This window comes from Lucilia sericata, unplaced genomic scaffold (genome assembly GCF_015586225.1).
Source record: "Lucilia sericata isolate MDLA Ls3-8-SP2 unplaced genomic scaffold, ASM1558622v1 Contig000130F_arrow, whole genome shotgun sequence".
NCBI lineage: Eukaryota > Metazoa > Arthropoda > Insecta > Diptera > Calliphoridae > Lucilia > Lucilia sericata.
This window is the reverse complement of record NW_023994162.1, coordinates 337,632-353,597: the sequence shown is the minus strand read 5'-3', so window position 1 is coordinate 353,597 and position 15,966 is coordinate 337,632. Positions and strand designations below refer to the sequence as shown.

At 31.0% G+C, this 15,966-nt stretch overlaps 1 long non-coding RNA gene across 1 annotated transcript; it reads right to left on the bottom strand.

Moving 5' to 3' along the window:
- Positions 1-316: 316 nt before the first annotated feature.
- LOC119600963 lies at positions 317-1,953 on the bottom strand. Its single transcript, XR_005231170.1, has 3 exons — positions 1,057-1,953; positions 847-989; positions 317-784 (listed from the first exon to the last, which is right to left on the bottom strand). It is a non-coding gene; the product is annotated as an uncharacterized LOC119600963 (long non-coding RNA).
- Between the last annotated feature and the right edge of the window lie 14,013 nt (positions 1,954-15,966).

The window sequence follows — 15,966 nt, the reverse complement described above, 5'->3', positions numbered from 1 at the left end:
CCTGGCCAGTTTTTAACGGCGGTACAGAGTTGTACTTTTGTTCTCGAATGAATAAGGGTTGCCATAGTGCAAATTTTTTGTATGGGAATAATGAAATACCCAAAATCCCAGAAAAGTTTTAGGACATTAGGGTAGTTCAGAAATATTAGGGTGCTTTTTTTTTCCCTCCCATCCTGTATCCAGGGATGGATAACAGGAGTGGTGGGGTTTGTCGTGTGCACCCTGTAATAGAGCTACTGAATAGAAGAAGAAGAAACTTAAACAGGTGGCAACACAATGAAAAAGGGATTTTTTTTTTTGGAAAGAAGAAGATGAATAAAAACAAAAACAAATAGCTTTAGGAAAAAATTTTATGTAGGCAAACAAATTGCTGAAAATTTGTTGAAGCCATATTGGTAACCGAGGTTTCTAGATGCCAAAAGGAAAAAATGTCGGTCCTTTTTGATTTTTGCTCGGAGAGAAGAAGAAGGTGGAGTCTGTGGCCATCATAAAAAAAAAAACTAAATTTTTGATTTTTTAAACTAAATAAATTTTATTAAAGAATTTAAACTTAACGCTAAACTTAAAGCTAAGCTTAAAGCTAAACTTAAAACTAAATTTTAAAATATAAAAATAAAAGAAAAATAAACAAACCTGCAAGCCACTGCAACACGACTCCATCCAACGAGGGAGAAGCTGCTTTTCAGCACCACCACGCCTGGGGTGCTCTGGTATCAGTTTTTGGTTTTCCGACTAAGTGATAGTTTTTACCTGGACGACAAGACGGACGTACAATATTCCTTTTCTTTATATAAAAAAAATTTTATTAGTTAGGGCAAGATATCTTTATTCTTGAGGAATCCTTACCTCGTATTGCTTGACCGCCGCCATCCCGCGTGAAATCCTCATTTCAACCACGCGTGCGCGAACATTAGGGTAGAGCTCTGGCCTAGAATTATAGTAGTTTTCGGTGTTTGAGTCCTAGGTTTCCGGTAATAAAGGTAGTTTCCCTGAAAATAAATAAAGAAAATAAATTAAAGGAATAAGGTAAAAATAGATAATATTTTGTTTACTTACCTGGTTTACCCGAACGGACCTTAATACGGACGGACAGGAAAGCCTTCTCCGCCAAAAGAACTCTTCTCAACCTGTAATTGCCTCCAGTAAACCAGTCAGTTGCCGCAGCGAAATAATTGCCAAATCCCGTTTATCCCCAAGCGAAATCAGGAACTTTTAAAAAACGTAAACGTAAAATTTGAAAATATAAATTTAAACCTAAATCAAAATCTAAAACTAAATCTAAATTTTAAATTCTAAAACATAAATTTAAAACTTAAATCTTAAACTAAAGCTAAATCTAAATTTAAATTTTAAATTCTAAATTTTAAAACCTAAATCTTAACCTAAAACTAAATCTAAATTCAAAATATTAAAACTAAATCTAAACTAAATTTTAAATCAAAACCTAGTATTGTTAAATATTGTTTGGAGTAATTTTGTTTCAATAAAACTAAACCTTATTATAATGTTTGACTGAAAATTTCGAATTAGTTATCATTTAAAATGATCGGTTAAATAACATAAGCGGCGGTAAGTAGGGAAGGTGAATGTTTGCAGGATAAAATTTTGGGACATCCCTAATATTAGGATGTCATGGCGGGGTTATCCACTCCCGAGTGGGAGGGTTTATACTGGCACAACATCTGCCAGCCGTTATAGGTCGTAGGTACGTTTCAGCAGGGAGACAGACAGAAACCTACTCGGTGCCCATTTATATTTATTTCGTTTATTTCTTTTAGCTGGTATGATTTTTATGTGTGTGTGTAGGTGTCTAGAGTGGTAGCAAGAACCACCCCCATCCGGCGAGCTCCAAGCCCGGCGAACGCGAGCATACCAGCGCCGCTACCACTCTGGCAACACTAGTTTCTTTTATTTTGTTTTGGTATGGTTATACCATACCAAACATATACAACCACTACACTACAATTTCGCGACCTGTATAGTCTAGTCTATAGTCTAGTCTATAGTCTAGTCTCTCGTCTAGTCTATAGTCTAGTCTATAGTCTAATCTATAGTCTAGTCTATAGTCTAGTCTATAGTCTAAGTTTTCTATTTTAGTCTAGTCTATAGTCTAGTCTATAGTCTAGTCTATAGTCTAGTCTATGTCTCGTCTATAGTCTCGTCTATAGTCTAGTCTATAGTCTAGTCTATAGTCTAGTCTAATAGTCTAGTCTATTAGTCTAGTCTATAGTCTAGCTTATGTCTAGTCTATAGTTAGTCGATAGGTCTAGTCATATAGTTCTAGTCTATAGTCTAGTCATTAGTCTAGTCTATAGTCTAGTCTTATAGTTTGTCTATAGTCTAGTCTATAGTCTAGTCTATAGTCTAGTCTATAGTCTAGTCTATAGTCTAGTCTATAGTCTAGTCTATAGTCTAGTTATAGTCTAGTCTATAGTCTAGTTCTATCGTCTCGTCTATTAGTCTAGTCTCTAGTCTAGTCTATAGTCTTAGTCTATAGTCTAGTCTATAGTCTAGTCTATAGTCTAGTCTATAGTCTAGTCTATAGTCTAGTCTATAGTCTAGTCTATAGTCTAGTCTATAGTCTAGTCTATAGTCTAGTCTATAGTCTAGTCTATAGTCTAGTCTATAGTCTAGTCTATAGTCTAGTCTATAGTCTAGTCTATAGTCTAGTCTATAGTCTAGTCTATAGTCTAGTCTATAGTCTAGTCTATAGTCTAGTCTATAGTCTAGTCTATAGTCTAGTCTATAGTCTAGTCTATAGTCTAGTCTATAGTCTAGTCTATAGTCTAGTCTATAGTCTAGTCTATAGTCTAGTCTATAGTCTAGTCTATAGTCTAGTCTATAGTCTAGTCTATAGTCTAGTCTATAGTCTAGTCTATAGTCTAGTCTATAGTCTAGTCTATAGTCTAGTCTATAGTCTAGTCTATAGTCTAGTCTATAGTCTAGTCTAGTCTATAGTCTATAGTCTATAGTCTATAGTCTATAGTCTAGTCTAGTCTATAGTCTATAGTCTAGTCTATAGTCTAGTCTAGTCTATAGTCTAGTCTAGTCTATAGTCTAGTCTAGTCTAGTCTAGTCTAGTCTAGTCTAGTCTAGTCTAGTCTAGTCTAGTCTATAGTCTAGTCTATAGTCTAGTCTAAGTCTAGTCTATAGTCTAGTCTATAGTCTAGTCTATAGTCTAGTCTATAGTCTAGTCTATAGTCTAGTCTATAGTCTAGTCTATAGTCTAGTCTATAGTCTAGTCTATAGTCTAGTCTATAGTCTAGTCTATAGTCTAGTCTATAGTCTAGTCTATAGTCTAGTCTATAGTCTAGTCTATAGTCTAGTCTATAGTCTAGTCTATAGTCTAGTCTATAGTCTAGTCTATAGTCTAGTCTATAGTCTAGTCTATAGTCTAGTCTATAGTCTAGTCTATAGTCTAGTCTATAGTCTAGTCTATAGTCTAGTCTATAGTCTAGTCTATAGTCTAGTCTATAGTCTAGTCTATAGTCTAGTCTATAGTCTAGTCTATAGTCTAGTCTATAGTCTAGTCTATAGTCTAGTCTATAGTCTAGTCTATAGTCTAGTCTAGTCTATAGTCTAGTCTATAGTCTAGTCTATAGTCTATAGTCTAGTCTATAGTCTATAGTCTATAGTCTAGTCTATAGTCTATAGTCTAGTCTAGTCTATAGTCTATAGTCTAGTCTAGTCTATAGTCTAGTCTAGTCTAGTCTAGTCTAGTCTAGTCTAGTCTAGTCTAGTCTAGTCTAGTCTAGTCTAGTCTAGTCTAGTCTAGTCTAGTCTAGTCTAGTCTATAGTCTAGTCTAGTCTAGTCTAGTCTAGTCTAGTCTAGTCTATAGTCTAGTCTATAGTCTAGTCTATAGTCTAGTCTATAGTCTAGTCTATAGTCTAGTCTATAGTCTAGTCTATAGTCTAGTCTATAGTCTAGTCTATAGTCTAGTCTATAGTCTAGTCTATAGTCTAGTCTATAGTCTAGTCTATAGTCTAGTCTATAGTCTAGTCTATAGTCTAGTCTATAGTCTAGTCTATAGTCTAGTCTATAGTCTAGTCTATAGTCTAGTCTATAGTCTAGTCTATAGTCTAGTCTATAGTCTAGTCTAGTCTATAGTCTAGTCTAGTCTATAGTCTAGTCTATAGTCTAGTCTATAGTCTAGTCTATAGTCTAGTCTATAGTCTAGTCTATAGTCTAGTCTATAGTCTAGTCTATAGTCTAGTCTATAGTCTAGTCAACAGTCTAGTCAGCAGTCTAGTCTATAGTCTAGTCCATAGTCTAGTCTATAGTCTAGTCTATAGTCTAGTCTATAGTCTAGTCTATAGTCTAGTCTATAGTCTAGTCTATAGTCTAGTCTATAGTCTAGTCTATAGTCTAGTCTATAGTCTAGTCAACAGTCTAGTCAGCAGTCTAGTCTATAGTCTAGTATAATTATTTTTTTTAATTACACTTGTGTAATTAAAAAAACGTAATTAAAAACATTTAACGTTTGTAAATAATTAGCTAATACACCTTGCAAACTTCAATGGTTCGTGTCTTTGCTAAAAGCTAGCAGAGACGATTATGCAAAGGAGACAAATGCAACAGTTGTCTCATTAATAAATATCAGATTAGTAAGAAATCCCTTTTCTTTAGTTATTAATCGAACGTCGGTGAGTTAAGTTCGTAGTAAGGGGGTGCCGCTGCACTAAAGAAGTTTGTTAATTATATTAAAGTGTTAATTAATTGAGGAAATTAAAATATTTTTCCATAAAAATAAAGTGTTTGCCGTGTAGTTTATGAAAAGTAAGGTATTTTTTGCGAAAGTTTTGTTTTTGTAAGTGAAAACTACAAAAGAAATGTGCAATGCAAATTTTTTCGTTCGCCATTTTGTAATTGCAAATTTTAGGCAACAAGTGTTGGTTATCAAAGTGTTTGTATGAATGAAAGTGTGTGGTGTGACGTCACTTTGGTGGTAGTACGTATTTGATTTACTTTGTAAGGTGCTGAAGTTTGTTGTTGTTAACAAATGGGGTATGTATGTATGAATGATTCTGTTTGTTTTTTTTTTTTGTTTTGCATTCTCATGCATTTGTTATTATGGGAGTGAAGTCACTTTGGTGGTAGTATGTATTTGATTTATGTACTTCGTAAGCTGTTGAAGTTTGTTGTTGTTAACAAGTGTGGTATGTATGAATGATTGTTCGTTTAGTTTTGCATTCTCATGCATTTGTTATTATGGGAGTAAAAATGTGTGACGTCACAATGAATTAGTATATTTTATTAACTCTGTTAGAAGGTGTGAGTGAGTTGTTGTTTTTTTTGTAGTGATGTTATTGAAGTATATGGTGTGGAGTGTTTTTTGTTTGTGTAGTTAAAGTATTGTGACGTCATAGTTATTCTGGTGAGTATTTTACTTACTCTCATTACATTCCATAAGATTTGGTAGGGTTGTTATTGTTATTTTAAGTTATGCAGCACATGTGAATGTTTGTTGTTATTCATTTGGTTTGAAGATTTTTTATTAGTACTGTGTGGTTGTTGTTTGTTTTGATTTGTTATTGTTTGTGTTTAAAGATTTTTGTTGTTCCTTAAAGTGTTTGTTGTGCAAAAGGAGGTTTACTGTCTTTTAAGGTTGCTTTTGTTTTTGTTTGTTATTGTTGTGATTGATGTTTTATGCAGTAATTATGTACGCATTATGTATGCAATAATTATTTTGTTTTATTTAAATTAGTAGTTTGACTAAGCAATGTTTTTATTTATTGTTTCATTGGTTTTGATTTGTTTTGTTGGTTTGTTATTACATATTACTTTTAAAGATTTCTGCTCTCTGGTTTTTCTTGTTATAAATTGTGTTTAATATTCTATTCGGTAATAATAATTCAAAATACGATTTATTTATTGTTGTTGTCTAGAGTTAGGTTTGATAAGGGTTAGGTTTGATTATATAATAATAGATTTATTTTTATTTATCTATATTATATTTAACTAAAGTCTAGTATATAGTGCAGCCTATAGTCCAGTCTAGTCCGTAGATTATACTCTGTAATCTATAATCTACTCTATAGTCTAGTCTATAGACTAATCAATAGTCTAGTCTATAGCCTAGTCTATAGTTTAGTCTATAGTTTAGTCTATACTCTAGTCTATAGTCTCGTCTGTAGTCTAGTCTATAGTCTAGTCTATAGTCTGGTCTATAGTCTAGTCTATAGTCTAGTCTATAGTCTTGTCTATAGTCTAGTCTATAGTCTAGTCTATAATCTAGTCTATAGTCTAGACTGTAGAATAGACTATAGCTTAGTCTTTAATCTTGTCTATAGTCTAGAAAATGCATTCATTTTTTTGTAATTTATAACAAGTAATTAAAAACCCTTTTATTTTTAAAACACTCATTAGCTTTCGTTAATAATTAGCTAATAAACCTTGCAAACTCACCTAAATGGTTTGCGCCTTTGCTAAAAGCTTGCAGAGACCATCATGCAATGGAGACAAATATCATATTTGTCTTCACATATTTCTCATATTTATAAATAGCAGATTAGTAAGTAATCCCTTATCTTATTGAATTTAGTTACATATTAATCAAACTATAGTCTAGTATATAGTGCAGCCGATAGTCCAGTCTAGTCCGTCGACTATACTCTATAATCTATAGTCTAGTCTATAGTCCAGTCTATAGTCTAGTCTATAGTCTAGTCTATAGTCTAGTCTATAATCTAGTCTATAGTCTAGTCTATAGTCTAGTCTATAGTCTAGTCTATAGTCTAGTCTATAGTCTAGTCTATAGTCTAGTCTATAGTCTAGTCTATAGTCTAGTCTATAGTCTAGTCTATAGTCTAGTCTATAGTCTAGTCTATAGTCTAGTCTATAGTCTAGTCTATAGTCTAGTCTATAGTCTAGTCTATAGTCTAGTCTATAGTCTAGTCTATAGTCTAGTCTATAGTCTAGTCTATAGTCTAGTCTATAGTCTAGTCTATAGTCTAGTCTATAGTCTAGTCTATAGTCTAGTCTATAGTCTAGTCTATAGTCTAGTCTATAGTCTAGTCTATAGTCTAGTCTATAGTCTAGTCTATAGTCTAGTCTATAGTCTAGTCTATAGTCTAGTCTATAGTCTAGTCTATAGTCTAGTCTATAGTCTAGTCTATAGTCTAGTCTATAGTCTAGTCTATAGTCTAGTCTATAGTCTAGTCTATAGTCTAGTCTATAGTCTAGTCTATAGTCTAGTCTATAGTCTAGTCTATAGTCTAGTCTATAGTCTAGTCTATAGTCTAGTCTATAGTCTAGTCTATAGTCTAGTCTATAGTCTAGTCTATTGTCTAGTCTATAGTCTAGACTGTAGAATAGACTATAGCTTAGTCTTTAGTTCGGTCTATAGTCTAGAAAATGTATTCATTTTTTTTGTAATTTAAAAAAAATAATTAAAAACCGTTTTATTTTTAAAACACTTATTAGCTTTCGTTAATAATTAGCTAATAAACCTTGCAAACTCACCTAAATGGTTTGTGCCTTTGCTAAAATCTTGCAAAGACCCTCATGCAATGGAGACAAATATCCCATTTGTCTCCACATAACTCTAGTCTATAGTCTAGTCTATAGTATAGTCTATAGTATAGTCTATAGTCTAGTCTATAGTCTAGTCTATAGTAGTCTAGTCTAGTCTATAGTCTAGTCTATAGTCTAGTCTATAGTCTAGTCTATAGTCTAGTCTATAGTCTAGTCTATAGTCTAGTCTATAGTCTAGTCTATAGTCTAGTCTATAGTATAGTCTATAGTCTAGTCTATAGTCTAGTCTATAGTCTAGTCTATAGTCTAGTCTATAGTCTAGTCTATAGTCTAGTCTATAGTCTAGTCTATAGTCTAGTCTATAGTCTAGTCTATAGTCTAGTCTATAGTCTAGTCTATAGTCTAGTCTATAGTCTAGTCTATAGTCTAGTCTATAGTCTAGTCTATAGTCTAGTCTATAGTCTAGTCTATAGTCTAGTCTATAGTCTAGTCTATAGTCTAGTCTATAGTCTAGTCTATAGTCTAGTCTATAGTCTTAGATAGTCTATATAGTCTATAGTCTAGTCTATAGTCTAGTCTATAGTCTAGTCTATAGTCTAGTCTATAGTCTAGTCTATAGTCTAGTCTATAGTCTAGTCTATAGTCTAGTCTATAGTCTAGTCTATAGTCTAGTCTATAGTCTAGTCTAGTCTAGTCTATAGTCTAGTCTATAGTCTAGTCTATAGTCTAGTCTATAGTCTAGTCTATAGTCTAGTCTATAGTCTAGTCTATAGTCTAGTCTATAGTCTAGTCTATAGTCTAGTCTATAGTCTAGTCTATAGTCTAGTCTATAGTCTAGTCTATAGTCTAGTCTATAGTCTAGTCTATAGTCTAGTCTATAGTCTAGTCTATAGTCTAGTCTATAGTCTAGTCTATAGTCTAGTCTATAGTCTAGTCTATAGTCTAGTCTATAGTCTAGTCTATAGTCTAGTCTATAGTCTAGTCTATAGTCTAGTCTATAGTCTAGTCTAGTCTAGTCTATAGTCTAGTCTATAGTCTAGTCTATAGTCTAGTCTATAGTCTAGTCTATAGTCTAGTCTATAGTCTAGTCTATAGTCTAGTCTATAGTCTAGTCTATAGTCTAGTCTATAGTCTAGTCTATAGTCTAGTCTATAGTCTAGTCTATAGTCTAGTCTATAGTCTAGTCTATAGTCTAGTCTATAGTCTAGTCTATAGTCTAGTCTATAGTCTAGTCTATAGTCTAGTCTATAGTCTAGTCTATAGTCTAGTCTATAGTCTAGTCTATAGTCTAGTCTATAGTCTAGTCTATAGTCTAGTCTATTGTCTAGTCTAAAGTCTATACTGTAGAATAGACTATAGCTTAGTCTTTAGTTCGGTCTATAGTCTAGAAAATGTATTCAATTTTTTTGTAATTTATAAAAAGTAATTAAAAAAACGTTTTATTTTTGAAACACTTATTAGCTTTCGTTAATAATTAGCTAATAAACCTTGCAAACTCACCTAAATGGTTTGTGCCTTTGCTAAAATCTTGCAAAGACCCTCATGCAATGGAGACAAATATCACATTTGTCTCCACATAACTCTCATATTATTAAATAGCAGTGTAGTTCATAATCCCTCATTTTATTGTCTTTAGTTATTAATCAAACGCCGGTGAGTTAAGTTCGTAGTAAGGAAGTGCCGCTGCCTTAATAAAGTTTATTTATTATTTTAAAATATTAATTAATTATGGAAGTTAAAATATTTTTCTATAAAAATAAAGTGTTTAACGTGTAGTTTATGAAAAATAAAGTGTTTTTTGCGAAAGTTTTGTTTTTGTAAGTGAAAACTAAAAAAGAAATGTGCAATGCAAATTTTTTCATTCGCCATTTTGTAATTGCAAATTTTAGGCAACAAGTGTTTGTATGAATTAAAGTGTGTGGTGTGACGTCACTTTGGTGGTAGTATGTATTTGATTTACTTCGTATGCTGTTGAAGTTTGTTGTTGTTAACAAGTGTGGTATGTATGAATGATTGTGTTTGTTTTGTTTTGCATTCTCATGCATTTGTTGTTATGGGAGTACAAATGTGTGACGTCACTTTGTTGGTAGTATGTATTCAATTTACTTTGTAAGCTATTGAAGTTTGTTGTTGTTAACAAGTGTGGTATGTATGAATGATTGTGTTTGTTTTGCATTCTCATGCATTTGTTATTATGAGAGTACAAATGTGTGACGTCACAATGAATTTGTATATTTTATTAACTCTATTAGGAGGTGTGAGTGAGTTGTTGGTTTTTTTTGTAGGGATGTTATTGAAGTGTATGGTGTGGTTAAAGTAGTGTGACGTCATAGTGATTTCTGGTGAGCATTTTATTTACTCTCATTACATTCCATTAGATTTGGTAGGGTTCTTATTGTTGTTTTTGGTTATGCAGCAAATGTGAATGTTTGTTGTTTTTTTTTTGTTTTGAAGATTTTATATTAGTACTGTGTGGTTGTTGTTTTGATTTGTTATTGTTTGTGTTTTAAGATTTTTGGAAGTATGTTTCTGTATATGTTGTTGTTTAAAATTAAGGCCTTTGTTGTGCAAAAGGAGGTGACTGTCTTTAAAGGTTGCTTTTGTTAGTTTTTGATGTTTAATGCAATAATTATGTACTAGTGTGATTTTGTTTTTTAACTTTGTTGTTATTGTTTCCAGTTAGTACTTTGGTTGAGCAATGTTTTTTATTAGTTACATGGGAGATTTTTATTTTATTGTTTCTGATTTGTTTTGATGGTTTGTTCTTATTTACATATTTGTTTTAAAGATTTCTATTGTAGGTTTTCGCTTGTTATTGTTAGTGTTTAAATATTATATTCGCTAATTATGTTTTATTTTCTCTTTTAATGTTGTTATTTAAAGTTAAAACGTTTTCTTTTATTGTTCTTTTGATACAAAGCGTGGAGTGTGTTCTTCTCTGTTGGGGAGGGAATATTTCAGTGATTTATTTTCATTATTCTCACGATTATGTGTATTAGTCTAGTCTATAGTCTAGTCTATAGTCTAGTCTATAGTCTAGTCTATAGTCTAGTCTATAGTCTAGTCTATAGTCTAGTCTAGTCTATAGTCTAGTCTATAGTCTAGTCTATAGTCTAGTCTATAGTCTAGTCTATAGTCTAGTCTATAGTCTAGTCTATAGTCTAGTCTATAGTCTAGTCTATAGTCAGTCTATAGTCTAGTCTATAGTCTAGTCTATAGTCTAGCCTTATAGTCTAGTCTATAGTCTAGTCTATAGTCTAGTCTATAGTCTAGTCTAGTCTATAGTCTATAGTCTAGGTCTATAGTCTATATTCTAGTCTATAGTCTAGTCTTTAGTTAGTCTATAGTCTAGTCTATAGTCTAGTCTATAGTCTAGTCTATAGTCTAATCTATAGTCTAGTCATAGTCTATCTATAGTCTAGTCTATAGTCTCGTCTATAGTCTAGTCTATAGTCTAGTCTATAGTCTAGTCTATAGTCTAGTCTATAGTCTAGGTCTATAGTCTAGTCTATAGTCTAGTCTAGTTAGTCTATAGTCTAGTCTATAGTCTAGTCTATAGTCTAGTCTATAGTCTAGTCTATAGTCTAGTCTATAGTCTAGTCTATAGTCTAGTCTATAGTCTAGTCTATAGTCTAGTCTATAGTCTAGTCTATAGTCTAGTCTATAGTCTAGTCTATAGTCTAGTCTATAGTCTAGTCTATAGTCTAGTCTATAGTCTAGTCTATAGTCTAGTCTATAGTCTAGTCTATAGTCTAGTCTATAGTCTAGTCTATAGTCTAGTCTATAGTCTAGTCTATAGTCCAGTCTATAGTCTAGTCTATAGTCTAGTCTATAGTCTAGTCTATAGTCTAGTCTATAGTCTAGTCTATAGTCTAGTCTATAGTCCAGTCTATAGTCTAGTCTATAGTCTAGTCTATAGTCTAGTCTATAGTCTAGTCTATAGTCTAGTCTATAGTCTAGTCTATAGTCTAGTCTATAGTCTAGTCTATAGTCTAGTCTATAGTCTAGTCTATAGTCTAGTCTATAGTCTAGTCTTTAGTCTAGTCTATAGTCTAGTCTATAGTCTAGTCTATAGTCTAGTCTATAGTCTAGTCTATAGTCTAGTCTATAGTCTAGTCTATAGTCTAGTCTATAGTCTATTCTATAGTTTAGTCGATAGTCTAGTCTATAGTCTAGTCTATAGTCTAGTCTATAGTCTAGTCTATAGTCTAGTCTATAGTCTAGTCTATCTATAGTCTAGTCTATAGTCTAGTCTATAGTCTAGTCTATAGTCTAGTCTATAGTCTAGTCTATAGTCTAGTCTATAGTCTAGTCTATAGTCTAGTCTATAGTCTAGTATAATAGTCTAGTCTATAGTCTAGTCTATCGTCTAGTCTATAGTCTAGTCTAGTCTATAGTCTAGTCTATAGTCAGTCTATAGTCTAGTCTATAGTCTAGTCTAGTCTGTCTAGTTATGTCTAGTCTATAGTCTAGTCTATAGTCTAGTCTATAGTCTAGTCTATAGTCTAGTCTATAGTCTAGTCTATAGTCTAGTCTATCGTCTAGTCTATAGTCTAGTCTCTAGTCTAGTCTATAGTCTAGTCTAGTCTAGTCTAGTCTATAGTCTAGTCTATAGTCTAGTCTATAGTCTAGTCTATAGTCTAGTCTATAGTCTAGTCTATAGTCTAGTCTATAGTCTAGTCTATAGTCTAGTCTATAGTCTAGTTTATAGTCTAGTCTATTGTCTAGTCTATAGTCTAGTCTATAGTCTAGTTTATAGTCTAGTCTATAGGCTAGTCTATAGTCTAGTCTATAGCCTAGTCTATAGTATAGTCTATAGTCTAGTCTATAGGCTAGTCTATAGTCTAGTCTATAGTCTAGTCTATAGGCTAGTCTATAGTCTAGTCTATAGTTTAGTATACATCCTAGTCTATAGACTAGTCTATAGTCTAGTCTATGGTTTAGTCTATGGTTTAGTCTATAGTCTAGTCTAAACACTATATCCTAGTCTTTAATCTTGTCTATTGTTTATAGATTAGACTATAGACTAACAAATGTATTAAATTTTTTTTTTGTAATTTATAAAAAGTAATTAAAAAAACGTTTTATTTTTGAAACACTTATTAGCTTTCGTTAATAATTAGCTAATACACATTGCAAACTCACCTAAATGGTTTGTGCCTTTGCTAAAATCTTGCAGAGACCTTCATGCAATGGAGACAAATATCACATTTGTCTCCACATAACTCTCATATTATTAAATAGCAGAGTAGTTCATAATCTCTCATCTTATTGTCTTTAGTTATTAATCAAACGCCGGTGAGTTAAGTTCGTAGTAAGGAAGTGCCGCTGCCTTAATAAAGTTTATTAATTATTTTAAAGTGTTAATTAATTGAGGAAATTAAAATATTTTTCTATAAAAATAAAGTGTCTACCGTGTAGTTTATGAAAAATAAAGTGTTTTTTGCGAAAGTTTTGTTTTTGTAAGTGAAAACTAAAAAAGAAATGTGCAATGCAAATTTTTTCATTCGCCATTTTGTAATTGCAAATTTTAGGCAACAAGTGTTGGTTAAGAATGAAAGTGTGTGGTTTGTGTGACGTCACTTTGGTGGTAGTATGTATTTGATTTACTTTGTAAGCTATTGAAGTTTGTTGTTGTTAACAAGTGTGGTATGTATGAATGATTGTGTTTGTTTTGTTTTGCATTCTCATGCATTTGTTAATGAGTGAAATGAATGAGGAGTGAAAATGTGTGACGTCACAATGAATTTGCATATTTTATTAACACTGTTAAGAGGTGTGAGAGTGTTATGGAGTGTTTTTTGTTGGTGTAGGTTAATTAGTGTGACGTCATAGTGATTGCTGGTGAGCATTTTTTGTATTTACTCTCATTACATTTCTTTAGATTTGGTAGGGTTGTTATTGTTGTTTTTAGTTATACAGCAAATGTGAATATTTGTTGTTATTCATTTGTTTTGAAGCTTTAATATTAGTACTGTGTGGTTATTGTTTGTTTTGATTTGTTATTGTTTGTGTTTAAAGGTTTTTTGCAGTAATTATATATGTATGTTTCTTTGTTTGTTGTTGTTTTTTAAAGTTAAGGTTTTTGTTGTGCAAGTGGAGGTTTACTGTCTTCCAAAGTTGCTTTTGTTTTGTTTTGGTTTGCTTTGTTATTGTTGTTTTTGATGTTTTATGCAGTAATTTTGTATGTGCGAGCGTGATTTTGAGATGTTAATGTTTTTGTTTTCCAATTAGTGCTTTGGTTAAGCAATGTTTTTATGTTGTTGGGTGGGGGATTGTTTTTAATTTGTTTTGTTGGTTTGTTCTTATGTATTACTTTTCAAGATTTCTATTGTAGGTTTTCGATTGTTATTGTTTGTGTTTAAATATTTCATTCGCTAATTATGTTTTATTATTTGATTTATTGTTGTTTAATGTTAAGGTTTTTTGTGTGGTTTATGCGATTTTAGGTTTGTTTATATAATACGGAATAACTGATTTATTTATATTTTTAAACACTTAATAACCTTAACGGAAGTATTACTTATTGCTAATTATTGTCTATCCTAAAAATATGCTATATAAATTGTATTTAGTACAGGCATGATTATGTACAATTTCCTCTTAAAATATCAATCTAACAAACAGCTTTTGTATACATCTAGCTAACCTTCTTAACTCACTTCTCTAGTTTGTGTCTTTGCTAAACTCTAGCACAGGCAAATAATGGGAAAATTGACAATATTTTTAGATAGTGATGGTGTCTAAGCTTAAAATGAGAAAGTTTGCAAATGTAAATGAGTGTGTGTATGGCGTTTCCTTTGTGATGTTTTCCATAGAATGAATGGTCTTTAATGATTTTATAAAACAAATTAAAAAAATTTAATTAAAATAAATTAAAATTTAACATAATAAAATAAAAATAAATAAATAAATAATAACATAAATAAAATATAAATATGTAAATATGTATCAGTAAAAAATAAATGCGTTTGAAAGTTTTAAATAAAATAAAATAAAAAAGTAATCCTTATTATTTTATAAAAAAATAAATAAAGTGTTTCTTAATAAAAAATGAAAAGCTAAAAGTAAAGCCTAATAGTAAAATATGTATATGAAAATAAAGAAATGAAAGTTTTAAATAAAAATATATAAATGAATGTAATCAATATTATTTTATAATAAAAATAAGTAAAAATCTAGTGTGTTACCTTATAAAAAAATGAAAAGCAAAAAAAAAAAAAAATATATATGTAAATAAAAAGCAATAAAATTAAAAAAAGGCTTTATAAAAATAAATAATTAAAATCCGCTATTATAAATAAAATAATCAAATAAGTAATAAGAAAATAAAAAATAAGCCAAATGTGTTCAATATCAGCAATGTAAAATCAGATAAGCAGTAAAAAATAAATAAAATTAAAATAAAAATTTATTAAAAATATATAATAATAAAATTCAAAAAATTAAGCGACTGTCAACATATTTTGAAAAAGGTAAATTTATACAATATTATTATTTTTTTTAATTTTTTGTTACATTAGATAAAAGCTTATAAAAAATGATATAGACTAAATTATACATCAAAATATCTTTTTACTGAACTTGACTATAGAATTGACTATAATATATAGACTAGCATATATATATATAGACTATAGGCTAGAATAAGTTATAGAATATATTAAATAGTATACTAAACTGTAAACCAGACTATAGACCATACACTGGACTATACACTAGACTCTAGACTAGTCTAGACAATGGAGTAGAATAAAGACTAAGACATCGATAAGACTATAGACCAGACAAGACTATAGACTAGATTAGACTATAGACTCGACTATAGGCTAGACTATAGACTAGACTATAGACTAGACTATAGACTAGACTATAGACTAGACTATAGACTAGACTATAGACTAGACTATAGACTAGACTATAGACTAGACTATAAACTAGACTATAGACTAGACTATAGATTAGACAAAATTATAGAATGAATTAAATAGTATACTAAACTGTAAACTTGACTATAGATTAGATTATAGACCATACACTGGACTATACACTAGACTAAAGAGTAGTCTAGACAATGGAGTAGAATAAAGATTAAGATATAGATAAGACTATAAGTAGACTAGACAATAGGCCAGACAAGACTATAGACTAGATTAGACTATAGACTAGACTATAGACTGGAATATAGACTAGCCTAACCTAGACTATATATGTATATATACTGTTGGTTAGACTATAGTCTAGAATAAATTACAGAATAGACTGGACAGTATACTAGACTATAGACTAGATTATAGACTAGAGTATAGACTAGACTGTAGACTAGACTATAGACTAGACTATAGACTAGACTATAGACTAGACTATAGACTAGACTATAGACTAGACTATAGACTAGACTATAGACTAGACTATAGACTAGACTATAGACTAGACTATAGACTAGACTATAGACTAGACTATAGACTAGACTATAGACTAGACTATAGACT